The sequence below is a fragment of the Adiantum capillus-veneris genome, chromosome 30, assembly GCF_014529385.1.
Source record: "Adiantum capillus-veneris isolate H3 chromosome 30, ASM1452938v2, whole genome shotgun sequence".
NCBI classification, from domain to species: Eukaryota; Viridiplantae; Streptophyta; class Polypodiopsida; order Polypodiales; family Pteridaceae; genus Adiantum; species Adiantum capillus-veneris.
The window spans coordinates 35,220,545-35,237,728 of record NC_140960.1 but is presented as its reverse complement, the minus strand read 5'-3'; the positions used below and the strand labels follow the sequence as shown (position 1 = coordinate 35,237,728).

General features: G+C 43.7%; 1 long non-coding RNA gene across 1 annotated transcript in view; it reads left to right on the top strand.

The window, feature by feature from the left end:
- Positions 1 to 11,731: 11,731 nt before the first annotated feature.
- Positions 11,732 to 17,184, top strand: part of LOC147417792 (uncharacterized) — a 31,917-nt gene continuing 26,464 nt past the window's right edge. Inside the window, exons 1-2 of the long non-coding RNA XR_015187265.1 lie at positions 11,732 to 11,925; positions 12,019 to 12,098. This is a non-coding gene — a long non-coding RNA (uncharacterized LOC147417792). The remainder of the gene's footprint in view (positions 11,926 to 12,018; positions 12,099 to 17,184) is intronic.

The following is a 17,184-nucleotide window of genomic DNA, read 5'->3' as shown; positions in this document are numbered from 1 at the left end:
TTGGAATCAGGGTGAATCATGTAAATTGCGTTTGCCAATGACTCCGACCTCCGATAATTTGCCAAGTCGTGCCTGGTTGGTTGTCTTCGTGGATTGTTGTTCGTCGCTTTGAGAAGCAACCGTTTGGGCCGATTACCTTTGAATGTTCGTCGCTTTGAGAAGCAACGTTTGGGTCGATTCCCTTTGCATGGCAAAGTTGCAAGCCGTGCCGTACCGACTATATTTGATGTCAAGAAAATCATACAACCGATGCATGCACGATCTCTGGCTGCACCTTTCCCTTGCGGATGCCCTTGGCCATGCGGTTGTTGTATGATTCTTGCTGCAGATTTCCCTTGCGGTTGTTGTATGGCGATTATGATCATGTGAATGGCCGCTTGGGTGGCCCATGGGAACCCTAGGGCAGCCAATAGTGGGAAAAAGAAAAAAAAGAAAACAAAAAGAAACTCGAACATGGCGATGGCAGCAAGCTGTCGTCTGCGCAGGGAGGAAACCTGAGAGGACGCACGTTGAGGGCCGTTTCGAGCAAGGCTGCTGTGATGAACCGTCCTCCCTGGACCATGGCGAACTCGGCAAGCCTAACACAGCCCCGTTTCGCGCAGGTCGAAGCCGCCCGCCTCCCTCATGCAAGCGGCCATTCCCGCGTCCTCTCGGCCATGACAAGCCCCACCTTGGAGAACTCGTCATCAAGCTTTCCATGAATAATCCACACACACACACACACACACACACACACACACACGCACACACACACACACAGAGAGAGAGAGAGAGAGAGAGAGAGAGAGAGAGAGAGAGAGAGAGAGAGAACCTTGCCTTCCTCCTCCTCCATAGCTCTCCCCTCTCCTGGCTCTAATACCAGTGAAAGAGCAGGGGAAACTAGGGTCTGAGAGTCCACCACCCAACCACCCTTTTAATAGGCAAGCCCTTGGCCCTTTGCCTTAGTTGGACTCCCCGTTCCATGCCGCCTAGCTTGGCCCTGCCCTTGTCTAGTCCGGCCTTGCCAGTGTCCTGAGAGAGAGAGAGAGAGAGAGAGAGAGAGAGAGAGAGAGAGAGAGAGAGAGAGAGAGAGAGAGAGAGAGAGAGAGAGAGAGAGAGGGTACATAGAGAGAGAGAAATAGAGAGTGATATAGAGAGAGATAGGGAAATAGAGAGAGAGAGAGAGAGAGAGAGAGAGAGAGAGATAGAGGTAGAGAAAGAGAGAGAATTAACTAGAGATAGCTACGGAGATGGATAGAGAGAGAGAGAGAGATAGTAGTAGATAGAGAAAGTAGTAGTGAAAGAATTAGCTTGGCTGACCAATTGTGTGAAAAGGACAGAAACTCTCTCTATCTCTCTCTCTCCCTCTAGTTGAAACTATGGAACTAAAAGAGGCAAAGGGGTTTTGCCCGCTATATGCATTGTCATGTACACCTGGGAGAGCACGTATGTGTCTACCCATATAGGATTTGACCAATAAAGACGAGATTTGACCCGGTGGTCTTGATCTCCGTACACCTCTGGACCGAGGTGTGCGGAGATCGGGCAAGGCTAGAGAATGCGAGTTACTTTACATTGTGAGGAGTATGTATATTGAAACAACATTCATAATCATTGTAGATGGCAACGTCATCAACTAACATGGAGGAAAAGATTGCATGCTCGTGCACGCTCTGCAAGTATCAAATCCTGCACAAGCGTAGGATAAAGCGTAGGATATGTAATGAGCATGTGCACAAGCACGGAGAGTTTGCTAGAGAAACCGTACAGAATCTACGATACGACTCCTACGGAACGGGCATTGATTTTCGTGACATAACACCTACATCTGAGAGAGAGAGAGAGAGAGAGAGAGAGAGAGAGAGAGAGAGAGAGGATTATGCATGAAGGTCCGACCAATCTAGAGCCAAGGATGGAAGTAGAGGAGGGCTTACAGACAGAAGACGACGGCATGGAGGAGATGCTCAATGCCTTCTTCCAAACAAGCGAGGAGAATGCTAACAAGGCAGCACCAAAAGACGTGCGCCTATCTCCTGAAGACATGTTGAGAAAGTTGGCACGTCAACCAATCTATGAAGGCGGCAAAATATATGTGCTTCGTAATTGTCTGTCGTTTTTGAATGTGCAGTCAGTGTACGGGTGGTCAGATGCAAGCATCACTGCTTTGTTTAGGTACGTAACTTACAAAAGAGATTTTTCGATTGCAACGGTGACGTGCTTGGGGAGATTTTAATTTAATGTGGCTTAAACAGTTTGTTGTGGGAGAAACTACTCCCAGCTGTCAATGAAATGCCCCCCTCCAGGCCAGACGCAAAGCAACTATTGACTTCAGTTGGCTTGGACTACAACAAGATTCATGCATGTCCAAATGATTGCATTCTTTTTCGCAATGAATTCGCAGATTGTCTGTTGTGTCATAAGTGCGGAGCAATGCACTACAAACAAGATGCGGTTGGCGAGTCAATGGCAGCTAAAGTGTTGCGGCATTTCCCTATTATTCCGAGGATAAAAAGCATGTTTCGTTGTGGTTCCATTGCAAAGTTGATGCGGTGGCATTCTACGAATAGATCCACTGATGCAACATTTAGGGTGCCCTCTGATTCAAAGGCTTGGAGGCACATTGAAGATACCTGGCCACATTTTAAGAGTGAACCACGCAATTTGCTTTTGGGCATGGCAATTGATGGAGTCAATCCATTTGGCTTGAGAAGCTCGTCATGGAGCACTTGGCCTGTGTGCCTGGTCAATTATAACCTCCCGCCGTGGCTTGCCATCAAGAAGGGTCATTTGATATTAGGCTTGATTGTGCCTGGTAAGTTCAAGGCAAAAAACATGGATGTTTATCTAGCACCACTAATTGACGTGCTCCAGGAGTTATGGCATGGGATCAACATAGCACATGCGGTTGAACCAGAAGGATAACAACATGCAAGGATCCATGGACTTTTTATGTGGACTATGCATGATTGGCCAGGATACGGTGAAGCTTATGGTAATGGTGGATGATTTACAAAATTCTCGCTATTCGTAAGCACTTTGTGTAGTACTGAATCATGCTTTAATATATGCAGGGCTTACAACTTCGGGATACAATGCATGTCCAATTCGCGGGCCGTCTTTGGATGTGCGCTATTTTGCCTCACTTTGAAAGACAATTTATCAAGGCCACCATAGTTATCTTCCAGATGGCCATCACTTGCGCGAAGGTCGGCTTGGTCACATCGAATGTCGTCCTATGCATGTACAAGAGTGGCGTCACCGATGGGAGCAACATGAGGGGCAACCTGCTCCAAGAATGAAACGTTTGTCCATTCTCCATACGTTGCCGTACTGGGGTGATCTACTAGTTAACCATTTGCTGGATCCAATGCATATATTCAAGAATGTGGGAGAGCTCCTCTGGAAGACAATCATGGGAATGAAAGACAATCGAGCTTCACAAGATGATTTGCAGTTAGTTGGAAAGATGCCAGAGCTGTGGCCTTTCACCAATGCAGCGTACCAAACAAAGCTTCCAAGAGCGCCATGGGTATTGCTAAAAAGCAAGGAACGACAAGTCAAAAAGATGATTTCAGAGTTCAGGACACCAACAAGATGCATACGATGTCTCAAGACAGCATTCACCTGTGACGATCAAGTGTCAGGATTGAAATCGCACGACTGGCATAAGTTCTTGCAATTTATTCTTCCAATTGCGATCAAGGGGTGTTTAATGGAGGAAGTGCAGTCCTACATATACAAGATTTCAGAGCTAGTGCGGTGGATCTCTTCCAAGGAGATACGAGAGGAATCCATTGCAGTCGCAAGGGCTAACTCCATTGAGGCAGTTTGCATGATTGAGAAGTATCTACCCACGAGCTACCTAACTATCCAAATACACTTGCTCGTCCATGTAGTAGATGAGGTTGCAGTGGCAAGTACAGTCCACAGCCGTTGGATATTCTTTCTAGAGCGGTTCATGAAAACATTTAAGGGTTGTGTCCGCCAAAAAGCGCGTCCAGAGGGGAGCATGGCAGAAGGATGGCTGGTGCAAGAGTCTCTTGTCTTGACGACCGAATTTCTATCCGTTTCTGACCCAGAAATGCCTCGACTATGGAGCGATGAGGAGGATGCAAGATTGGTGGGAGAGGAGCCGCACGGGCAAGGGATGCCGAAGAAAATGGACAACGCCATGCAAGAAAAGATCATGAAGTTTTGTATACTAAATTCAGAGCCGATACAAAAATGGCTTGAAAGGTACGAAGAAGAGAAAGAGAGACGCAATAAGGAGCGACACGATTTCAGGCGAAGCCGAACGACTAGAGGCTTACCCTTGCCAGACTGTCTCGCTCCTCTACCTGAATTCTCTACAATGGCATGGTTGGACAAGACATTGAGAGCAGCTCGACAGATCAGAGAATCCATATCTCCAGAAGAGGAAGAGCTTGCTATTGGATGTGATTGAAGGTATCATACATACATGGCACTGTGGTCGCATGGAAAGAATTTCAGAACACAACAAATTGACAGTAGAAGAAACACGTCTGACAGTGGGGTAATGGTTAATTTCATGCAAAAGACCAGGGCAAGTGCCAGAGACAAGAATGAGAGCACTAGCAACCTGGATTACTGTGGTCTGGTGTCAGATATCTTGAAAGTCAGCTTCAAACGGTTTGAGATGTTTTTGTTGGATGTGAAGTGGTTCAAGGTGATTACTTCTGGTCGCAATGCAACGATACGCAGAGATAGAAACAAGCTTATGTAGATAGATTCTACAAAGGTTTGGATAGATGCGAGCGACACGTTTGCTCTCCCCGAACATTGCAAGCAAGTGGTCTTTGTACCGGACCCTCGAGAGAGACAATGGCGGTTTGTGGTTCAGGTTGCTCCAAGAAATAAACAAGCATTTGATGGGCAAGAGCTCTTGGAGGAAAGTCGGCCAGACGACGCAGATACTACTGTGACATTAGATGACATGGACAAAGTAATGGCAGAGGAAGCTGACAAATATACGAGGGATATGATGCAATGGATGAAGACAATCCGCCAGAACGAGTTGGGGGAGAGTTATGTCTGCAGTTAGAGATAGATAATGATACGGTGCAAGATCTTATCGATGATGCCTCACTAGTCGAGGCCTGAAGGTGTTTGTGTGAAGACGTTGATTTAAAATTAAGCTCTTTCTTAATTTAAACAAAGGTGTTCTGGCTCTTTCTTTTACTTTCTTTATGCAGGACTTTAGTATGGCAGAGAAGTCGCCAGATCCTGCTTCTATGAGTGTGGATGCATTTATGGGCTTCATCACACGGATAACACCCACTCAGATGGCAGATGCGTCTCAGTATTGGATAGCCAGAGGTATGGGTACCACGCCTCTCGGCTTCACACCCGAGGGTCCGATGCCTATGGGGGGACGCCTATGGGTACGAAGCCTACGAGGTCTCCCATCACGACCGCTTCGACACCTAGGGGTACGGTAGAGGCGGGTATGTCAGCATCTCCGCAGCATAGGCGCACTCGCCGATCTTGGCGATCGTCAGGTGGAGGTGGAGGTGGAGGTTGCTGTGGAGGAGGGTCCACAAATGCTTCGACCCCTCCTCGCTCACGACCCCCGCCCTACCCAGGCACACCTCTTAGCACACCTCGGACACCTTGGGGGGCACACGATCCTAGTGCCTCGAAGGTCTATAATGTACGGGCAAATGGACACGTTGACATGGATAGTGTCGAGGCTGAGATGAGACAACGGGTTTGCCAGCTCGCACAACTGCAGTTTTCTACCACCATCATGACTCCTTGGCCTGATTAGGATCGCAGCAAAATCAACTATATAGGTGAGACCATCATGAGAGTGTATTAGCCTGCTCCGGATTCAGAGGAGCTTCCGAGGAGGTGGATCACGAATGTTGCATTGGACACCGTGAAACATCGTCGAGATGCAGCTCGTTGGGCTTTCAGACAGGGCTCGCCGAAGCCTTCGGGCATCTCACACGAGTCATGGCAGCAGATCAGGGAGGATGAGCAGACATCGGACACGAGGTTCTTACAGCAGCGTCTCGCTGCGGAGGTACGTAGGACGACCAAGGACACATCTCATTTTGGTAACGGAGGCTTCAACAACTTTCGCTATGAGTTTGTGAGTTCCCAATCCAATCCTAGCTATGGCGTTTTTTTCAAGAGCGATGAATCATGTATTCTTAATTACTTTGGTTTTTGTATAAACGCAGCATCTTGCAATGCATCGAATCCCGACATGCCAGGAGAAGACAGATGGATATCAGAGAGGCATTTATGAAGTATTGAATGATCTTGCTCCGCAGGAGAGCCTGTAGACTGGGAGGCCTTAGAGTCTCGTTGATCGATTAAGGTGAGATGTTTGATCGAGACAAATAATATGTGTGAGTTGACTTAATTATTAAGTATATGTGAAGTAATATCATACTAATGTTGTGACTTGACCCTTTATGTGCTGGTTATGACGCGCGAGTCATCAGTGGATTTCTATATATGTTTTGTGAGACACAGACTCATCTTTGTGTTTCTTGTATAGACATGGTTATGGTTATTGTTTATTGTTTATGGACAGTATGGTTATGGTTATGTTTAACTTTATGGTTATGGTTATGGTTTTAATTGATTATGGTTTTGCACAAAGTTCGTTATATATGAAATTCGTTATGGTTATGGTTTTAATTTGGTTATGGTTTTGCACAAAGCTCGTTTCATTTCTTCCATCAAGTTGTGCCTTAAATCTCATGTAAGATCCTACATGGATATCATGTAGGAGGCGTATACATATGGTTTTTTAATTTAAGTTTATGTTAAAACAAAGGGAACTCTGTCGAAACTTCTGCGGGAGCACGGTTGATTTTGGTACTGCTCGCTTTCTTGGGCAGAGGACAGGCAGTCTGGTTGTGGCCGTGTCCATCTCTTCATTGGGCACAGGCCAGGCTGCCTGTCCTCTGTCCAATAAATTTTTTTCTTGATATGGTCGTCAAAATACACGTCGATACAAGCGTCAAAATATGCGTCGAAAACAGGTTCGTTCGACATAGATATCGACGCATATTTCGACGGTTTCATAGGGACGAAGATTTCGACGCAGTTTTTAACGGTTTACGTCGAAATCTGCATCGAAGCACTTGTTTTTGTTGTAGTGTAAAGAAAGGGATCCATCAGTCTCTTCTACAATCATAGGAACTATTTCACAATACAATATCTACATACGACAAAAAATCAAGAGGACTCGATGTACACCAAACTTCTAGACAAAATGGTGGCATTCAAAGACCAACACAGTGAAAAATGCCTCAAGAACCTATGGAATTGGGTTTTCTGGCCTTGAACAGGGACACACAAGTCGCCATTAAAAATACATAGCATAAGAGTCAAAGTCGGACAGCTAAACCACTAAATGAGCAAGGCGTTAGTCCCAAAGCTTCAATGAATATTCTCTGTATTCTAAGAATATTAGCTATTTTAGTTACTTCTCAAGCTCAAAGATTTGAGTATACTTACGTTGTATCCCTCATGGTGATATAGGTGAGCATAAGAGTCGAAGTCTATATAATTTAAGTTTGGTGAAGTGTAGGAGGAAGTCCAAAAGACACTCACGCAATGAGCAAAGTGAGATATGAGTGGAGAAGCTTTTACATTGAAAACTCTTCTTGGAAATGTGGAAGCTATTGCGACATCCATTGATGTCAGATGTGCTATATTTATTCCTTGAAGCACCCATAAACTCCGTCTCTTACATTGCATGCTTTTCTTTAACAAATTTCTCGTATGCATATGGGGTGTCCTATAATTGGCACTTGCATTAGACACTCTTTCTTTGTTTCTCTCTAGCACTCACCTTGCATGAATAAGTACTTTAATCAAATTGCTCAACTCCAATACGAGCATATACCAAAGGTACTTTTTTCTCTCTGTGTTTTTTCTATTTGGTCATCCAAGTTTTAGACCCTAATCGAGAGACACTCATCACCATCCTCTTGTATATATTACTTCTACATCATCAATAAGGATAATTATACCCACATCAATTGTTAACAAATTGGAGCAACAACTACGGATCTCAACCATGCTTGTCGAGAGAATCTCTTACCTTCAAGGGCAACAATAAATCTCCATCAAACAATGACAAGTCAAAGAATGGCATACAACAACAAGTGGTGAAAAATTAGGCCAGATAGTTATCCACAACAATCAAGCAACATTGTAGAGGACTTGCAATTGCAGTGGAACCAAAGCAAAAAAGTCCATCATCAAGTCAACGACCCAAAGAAGCTCAGTTCCCACAAATACAAGCAACACCAAAATCCATCTTCAAGGCTAAAAGTGGAAACAAAGAGGAGAACGTACCACAAGATGCAAAGTTGCCTCAACCATAGAAGACCAACTCACATATCACAACAACCTAGTAGTAGATATGAATCACTCAAGGAAGGGGAAGCGTCATCAATGACAAAGCACTTTCAAAGCTACCGACCGACCTTAAAGAAAAAGCTGAAGACATCCCTAACAAAACGATTACACCTAGTCGTGATGACATGAAATAGGAAGGGGGGAATGTTAGCCGGATACAATACATGGACGTCGACATGGAAGGATACCTAGTCGAACACCACATTTTTAATGCAAGTTTTACTCTATTATTTTTTTGAGATGGTGTAGCTACACTATGTGTAAGTCCTGATCCTAGAGTAGCAGGTTAGCACCATATTATTGAATTTGGGAATTTCCCAATTCCCACTTTCAAAACGAGCTTAAGATTTGACCACATGAACAAATTTTTGAGAGCATGGCTCAAAAGAGCTTTTCAAGTACTACATTGTGGAAGGGGTTGGTTTTAAAAAATAGTTTGAGATTTGTCCACATGGCCAAATATTTAAGATATTGGTGATAAAGTCTCAAACTCTCTAATATTTCGTTGGTTGATTCTCTGAGTTGTAATTCTATCTTGATATGTGTAAAGGCCCATGTGAGGCAGCCACTAGCAATTTAGAAAGCCCTAGGTATAAAAGTCAATAACCTTAATGTGAGCGGGAGGTTTATCTTTAGAGCTCATTTGTACGTACACTCAAGCGACCTTGAAGCTCCAACTTGTAATCAACATATCTTGTGATATGGTAATCCGATTACGATTCTAAAACTTGCATTGTGTTCCTCTTTCCTTGCTCTTTCATTCAAGTATAAGCATTGTTAGTTTTGTTGTGGTTAGAGACTACCTGTCTATGAGCTTAATCTGCAGATTTGAGTGCTTAAATCATTATTTTTTTATGTTTTGACCATATGAGAGTGTCTCTAGACCATAGAGCGACCTTTTTGGATAGTTTTGTTGCAGTTTTCAAGACCTTGATCATGATGGATCGTGATTTTGATACCTCTCTGGATTGCAACCAGACTTGGTAGGATAGTGCCCCTAGACCTCTTAGACCTCTTCCTAAAGTTTCGTTGCATTTTGAATCTGTTCGAATGCCAAAATGGTGCGATGACCTATAGCGGTGAGAACGAATATAGACAGATTTTTCGATCACAGATTGATGACTTTCTTGCTAAGTTGTTGTGTTTGTTTGTTAGGTTCACTTCTTGAAACTTCTTGAGGATTGAAAACCTCAAAGAGTCTCTGTGCCCTATCCAAGTCACTTCCTTGAGTATTGACATATTATGTTAGTGCCAGATAGCTATTCTACAAACGTTCGTTGTAGCGACCCGCTAACAATCATTCCATGAAACTAACGACAACCATGTCTTTCCCATAAATCACTCCTAATGGGGCACCTATAATTGCTTAGTGGGTAGTAGAGTCACTCTAAATAGTGATCCAATAAACCTTTCATTGGATATCATTTAAGGAGGGTGTTAAGATAAATGCTATTACAAATTTGTATGCATGCAAAAGACTGCCAATTTTCTCTGCATTTGCTTTGATACCACTAAAAGGAAGAGGGTATGAATCACCTAGCAGTTTTTACAAGGGTGAATAAAAGTAAGAGCATGACAAGGTACGAGATTTGATTGGAAATGAATTGACATCAATTCAAAATGACTCGACTCAAAATGATGAGAGGTCTCCAAAACATGCATGTAGGAACATACAACACAACTAAGAAACTATGTACAACAGAGAACCTTAAACCACGAGGGAGTGAGCTAGCAAGATAAGGGCCAGCCCATGCCTATGAACTAGACCAATTATAGTATCACTAGGGATGATCCTCGTGTCCACTACTTTGTGCGAGAGATAAATGGAGGCGAGAAGTCATCTAGGCAAATCATGTATTGAGCTATTAGGAAAATCATGTAATGAGCTTGATATCTCAACAAGTTGGCACAAAGAGACCTTCAAACTTTATATATCTTAATTGTGTTGACAGAAATGAATTATAAATGTCCTCCTATGGCATAGTGTTGTTGATGTGCTCAAACACATAGCTAGCTAGGTAGTATACATCAAACTCATCATCCAAAGGGCACATTCAAAAACTTAGGCATTTAATTAGGTGGGATGAAATGATAGTATATAAGGACCTTATCGACAAGGATATAAAGGTCATCACAATTACTTTTTTTAGTGCACTTTGTGAATGTAGAAATCTACTTCTGCCTCGTTTGCCTTCAGTGCAAAGCTATGCTCAACCATTAGGGAAACTCAAGTCCCTCATCTTTAAGAGTCAAGTATAGACAATTGAGCCCATAAATATCCTTTAGACCAAATAGAAGCCTAATGGCTCAAGTGGACACTAGAGAGCAATTTACACTGCTTCATGTGTTCCTTACTGATGTAGTTCTTATAGGGTTTCCACCTGATTCTTTTGAGACTCTTGAGGTGCATGTGCCTATGTTCCTTATCAATGGCATGTTGAGAGGTTAGATGCATACCATTGTGGACTGCTTTTAAATTTTCTCTTGAGCTATTGCACCCTCTAACACCATAATATCACGTACATCCACTTTTTCTTTGTGGATTACCTTTTCCTCCCACTCTATGGTTTGGGATTTGAGAAGATCAGGACAAGTAATTAGCACATAGAAGCCCTATCCTTTGCCTTGCGTGACCTACAAGCTCTAACCGGATGCATGTGACAGTGGCTTAGGTAGCTTACACACTGCGTGCCCAAAGATGACTAGTAGGTGCGTGTCCCACCATGGTTGACGACTGGAAAAAGCTCATAGACTCTGTGTAACGTGCAGTGGACAACTCGATGGTCAACGAAGCTCCCTTACTTGTGAGTGGGCGGAGACTAAATGCTAACTCCCTTCAAGAAGACAAGCGTTGAACCAATAGGCTCCGTGTCTTTCCTTGCATGAGGTGTGTAATGATTAAAACTAGGCTGTAAAGCATGCAGCCCCTCGTTTATAAGTGACACAGGGTCCGACTCGCGAGATCTACGACATGGGCAATTTAACGACCGGGCACGCGATTTGGGCTGTCGGATCGACGCAAGGGGGGGGGGGGGGGGGGGGGGGGGGGGGCGCTGGTTTCTCACTGCGCAAAGGCGCATAGCTTTTAGCAATGCGCGATAGCGTAGATGGTTAAGGCTATAGGCTGCGGAGGGGGGGGTCGTGGGTTTGACGGGCCGATGCCCAACAGGGGAACGTAAATTTTTTATTTACATTGGCTGGCGATCGGCTGAGCCATCTCCAGCCGTTGATCCCGCGAGTCTTGTTTGTGTCACTTATCAACGAGGCATGCAGCCCTAGGTGGGATGGACTTGGTGTGTATCCGGCGTAAAGACGATGATATGATACGATGCAAGTAAATTCTTGCAAAGTAAATGCGCCTGTGAAATAACTCGGTACGTGTGCCTCGGGCGTGCGTCCATGCAGGCATTTCTTTAGTCGACCATGGCGAAAGCTCTGAGCAGCGAGCTCCTGTTCGCTCTTCTGAATAACGCCGCTCGGGGACGCCATACCATCTCACATTCTCTGGCTGCTTTGTCAATTACCAACACATGCATAAATGTATGCTTCGACACATACTCTCTCTCTCTCTCTCTCTCTGAGCTCTCTCTCTGAGCTCGCCCTCAAGAGGTCTAGTTAATGTACTCCATGCAGGCAGCCGCAGTCAAAAATCCGACCACTTAAGCTGACGCGCAGCAGTCAACAGCTCAACAGCTCATACAACAAGCATGAAGGTGAGGATCTCCTTCCTCACTCAGAAGTGGCTGCCATGCGCGTCATTAGATGATTAGATATCTCTGATATATGTTGTTTCTAAACGAGGGTTTCCTTCACGGCATATTTAATCAATTTTTTTCTTCAATCAATAATTGAAATTTACCTTCAAACTTGTTATGAATAGCTCATGCAACCCAGAAATCTTCAACGAACTGGTTATCTCTATTGTTTACTTTTTGCAACGAGTCTTCCCTTCCAGCACAGGTGAAGGTGCCATTGTTTATAAACCTATTTCCACAGACGAAGGATTGTATTGTTTGTCAAAAGGTCTTGCTTGCTCTAAAATTTTCTCAACAGTTGTTGTGGCCGTGTTCTTTGGTACAAGCACTAATTTGATCCTTAGTGAGTCTTTACTTCTTGGTGGGGGGCTCAGATGTTCCTGCAACTATAGTCAGAGTTGTCTTCTCTGTCTGGGTGTCTAGACCCCGCTGTCTGATCTTTGGGGACTCCAACCCCACTCAACTTCAATAAGATGTTCTGCACATTTACATGTGCTGGAAGACTGGTTGCCCAGTAGAGATATTGCTAGACGTACCATGCTTTGAACAAATTCTGAGTTTAACTTTAGCAGTTTGAGTCACTACACTGCTCAATAAAATGGGTAAGTGGTACTCATAAGCTTGAACCATTCTAGAGTTTGTCATGGATGTAAATGTTCACGACTTTACTAAATTGTACATTTACGTCTACCCAAATCTCAACTTGAGGGTGGAGAAACCAGTCACAGAAATCTTCCAAACACAAGCTAAGAAGTAGATTGTGCTAATCTGTTGGGAGAGGAGTCTTGGCAATCCTTTCAAAGATTTACAAGAGGGCCCAAAAACAGGGCTCCCCCAAAAGCTCTCAAGTTTAAGAGCTAGGTTTTTCACGGGTGTGGCCAAAAGCTAGCGCCAGAGCCTTGCATAACTTCTGTATATTTTTTCCATGTAGCATCTTGTAAAATGTTGCATAATATCCAGAGGGTTGCCAAGACAGCTCTTTATGCGATGGCTTGTTTGGGTTTTTGTCCATCCTTTTTAATAGCCCTAGGAGAGGCCGTTAGGACCCATAGTCCCCACGTCATCACACTTGTTACAATATCTACAACAATCGCCATGCTCAGCTCAAGCTAAAGATACCTCTACTTCTTAAAAGAATTGATATTTAGCTAAGGAATTTTCTCCCTAAGGACTTGCAAAGCACACCTACTATGGAATATCATTAGGTAAGGCAGGAAGTGAGAAGAGAGAGAGGAGTTGATCTTCACTAAACTTGGTGCACGGCGTTGCTTAACAATACTTGAGAGATTTGCAACTTACAGTGAGGGGGTGCGAGAGTGAGGGGGGAGGGGGAGTTGCAATGAAACCATGATCCCAATATGTTGAAAATTGAACTCTTTTTCAACTCACCAGCCACCTGATGACAAAACCAAGCTTCCATCTCCTTTGTTGGCAAGCAAAATTGACCCCATGGCAGACTAGAGATGCGATGAGATGATCTGCCACTATATTGATGCACATATTATCGTTTTATCTCTAAGCACCACTAAATTTATGTTCCTAGAGTAGCGCCAAGAGAGCAGCAATATCCCCTACATCAGCAAAAATGGAGAGAGAGCGAACTAGTCTTACTTTTATGAGTGCCTCACTTAAAGATTGCACTAGCAAGAAGGATTTATACTTAGATACATGTTGATATTTGTGATAGTTAGTCAGCATGTATGTAAAGTGCGGTGGACTTGTTAAGATGCAACAAGTCTCTGCGTAAAAGACTCTGCGTTTGGCCTCTCATTACACAAACAAGCAGAAAACACTCATTACACAAACAAGCAAAAAAATAAATATTTCACAAATCATGGAGATCTCTCATCCTAACCGATTAGACCTTTGACTCGGGCCTCTTGCTTATTAAAAATGCCACGTAACTCGCCGAGTTACGTGGCAAAGCTTGCATGGTTATTCGTCGTGAGTACATGGCATTTTTGTTGAGTTACGTGGAAGCTGCGTAACTCGGCGAGTCATGTGGATACAATTTTTCGATGACATCGGTGGGTTGCGTGGCGTGCCATGTAACTCGGCGAGTTAATAAAATGAAAAGGAAAAAACAAAACTCCATTTTAAAAGGTTAGATCAAAACTTGAGATCGAAGGCAAACCTGGTACGATGGCGACCTTAGTCCTTGGAAGATTTAAAAGATAGAGTTTTGATCTAACCTTTTAAAAATTAAGTAATTTTGTTTTTTTGTTTTTATTTTATTAACTCGCCGAGTTACATGGCACGCCAAGTAACGTGTTGATGTCATTGAAAAATTGTATTTACATGACTCGCCGAGTTATGCGGCTTCCACCTAATTCGGCAAGAATGCCACGTACTCACGGCGAATAACGGTGCAAGCTTTGCAGTTACGTGGCATTTTTATAAGCAAGAGGCTCGAGTCAAGGGTCTAATTTGTCAGGATGAGAGATCTCCATGATTATGTGAAATATTTATTTTTTTGCTTGTTTATGTAATGCTTGACCGACATATATTCTAAATGTATACTTCATAAAGCAGAAAAAGTGCTTCACAAGCTTCTTGTCCAGGATATCATCTCTTGGAGTGAATTGATTGCGGGATATGACCACCACGGGTTGGGCCAGGAAGCCAGGAAGCTCTGGGCTGTTTTCAGCGGATACAAAGTGAGGACATCTCTCCAAATGCAATCACCTATGCTTGCACCTCAAAGGTATGTGGCACTACGTGAGATGTTGATGTGGGCAACAAATTCACGGTCATATTATTAGTTAAGAGTGGTTGAAAAAAATGTCGTGCTTGGCCAAACCTTGGTTGACATGATCTTCTGCCTATAACAAATCCCACCAGTCCCCTCGTTTGTGTTTGTCTCCTTGGAGAGAGATTGTTGTGGGGCTTGCTCATTTGCTTTACGAGGAAAAGTATAGGGAGTATATTCTTTTTGAACTATTTGTCTTCTTGCCAAAGAGTCTTGTGTTGCCTTGGAGTGAGTCACAATCGTTGAGCTTGACTCGAGGTATCTCTAGAGGTGGGCCATTGTTGTCGAGTTTGATCCTTAATCACATTATCTTGAATTGTTTCACGTGCATATCATATAGGTAGCTCTTACACCACATCCGCCCATGTACAAGATCTTACACCCCTACTTTGACATAGGATGGAGCTAGTCAGCTTAATGCTCTTCATGATTGTATCAAATGAACATATAGATGTGCACCTGTCACAAATTGGTGACGTGGCAGGTCCCTATACACACCCTGGTGGTAGAAATGCCACGTGGTAGCAGTGTACGGACCTGCAAAACGTGCCGACAGGTTGACGTGGTTCTTTTGCATCTGTAAGAAAGAAGAAGTGTGTACGATTTGGAGGACTACCCAGTTCTTCTTCTACCTCTTCTTCTGATAGTTCTTCTAGCTCTTCTCACTTGAGTGAGGAGGACAGAATAGGCAAAAAGCGAAGCTTCGAAAAGGGTAAGAAAAAGGCAAAGAAACCCAGATTCCGCCCGGTTTTAGATAGCTCTATAGAGGAGTCATCCTTTGATAGTTTGGACTCCGATGACCATATGTTTTACGCAAAGAAGCATTTTTACAGAGCCAACCAATATGACTTTCTCCAAGACAAAAGCAAGAAAGCAAAAGAATTCAAAGAAAATGGACAGTCGATTAAATTTGAAGTCTTTTCTGGGTTCCGAGATGCTCCGAGGGCTTTGGCCTTCATCTAGCAATTTGACATAGCCTTGTCTGGAGGGCATTACTCCAAGCACTTCAAGATTAGGAGGGCTACATCTTTTCTTAAGGGCAAAGATCGAACATGGTGGTCCACTCTTCTTCCGAGGAAGGAAGCTCCAATCAAGTAGTTGAAATTCAAAAGGCTCTTTATTTCTACTTGGCTGACTCGGGAGTACGAAAGAGATATACGAACCGCTTGGAACCATCTTCAGATGAACAAGGGAGATTCTTTGGACGCTTATTGCGAGAGATTTTGAGACTCTTTTCTACCAACCTCTTCATTTAAGGTCTCTTTTAAGGAACAGATTGAGCGGTTTTACTGCAGATTCCCTACAGAGATCCGAGACTACTATCTTGAACAAAAGTTAAATTCTATTCAAGAATTAATGGGTCATGCGAAACGGGGTTTCTCGATACATTCAGGAACTTAACTTTGACTTACTCCACTGATGAGATTCTGACTTAGAGAACCTGACAGACCTCCAACAATAAAAGTAGAAAGAGAGTTCTCAAGAAAAGAAGGATAAGGATACACGATCCCGGCTTACTCTCTGAGAGAGGGCCAATTCTATCAAAGAGGGAAAGTGTTTTGGTTGCGGGAAACATGGGATGTAAGGTGCTGCGGATTGAATGTTGTTCTTTCTCAAGATGAGTGTTCCATAATTTGCTCAAGGTTCCTTTTAGTTCTTATGGAAGGGAGAGCCTTCCATTGTTAATGGAGAGTGCTATGATCACGAACAAAGTGTGTGGACATTGTGCGTGCAAGTGTATGAGACTGAGAGATAGAGAGAGAAGAGAATACGACATCAGAGACTGTTGTAAAACCCTCCTCCGAAGGCCCCACTCTCATTGGCGAGAGTGGTCTACGATTGATTGCACAAACTGGTACAATGATGATGCGTGAAACTGATGCAAGTCTAGACTATGTCGACGATGACGATAGGGATGGTGAGGCCGACAATAGGGCTGAAAACTGAATGTTTCTAACTGCTGTTCAAAAACGCTGAAGGCTGAAATCTGCTGCGAGTTGAAACGCTGATTTCGAGGCTGTTTTTATGCTGCTGAAAAACGCAGGTTTGCTTGATAAAAATGCTGATGTCACTACTGCATTTTGGTGCTGAAAACGTTGCTTTATTTGCTGTGGGTCTGTGCTAAAAACGCCAAGAGAAAGGCCTGTTGGCGATGATGAAAAACGCTAGGTGCAAGGAAGCAATGCTGTCTTGTGTCCGATGAAAAACGCTAAGGGGAAAGGGGGGGTTGGCGATGAGGAAAAACGCTAGGGCTTGTGAGAGGGGAAATCGCCAAGGGTTGCTTGGAGAGTCTTG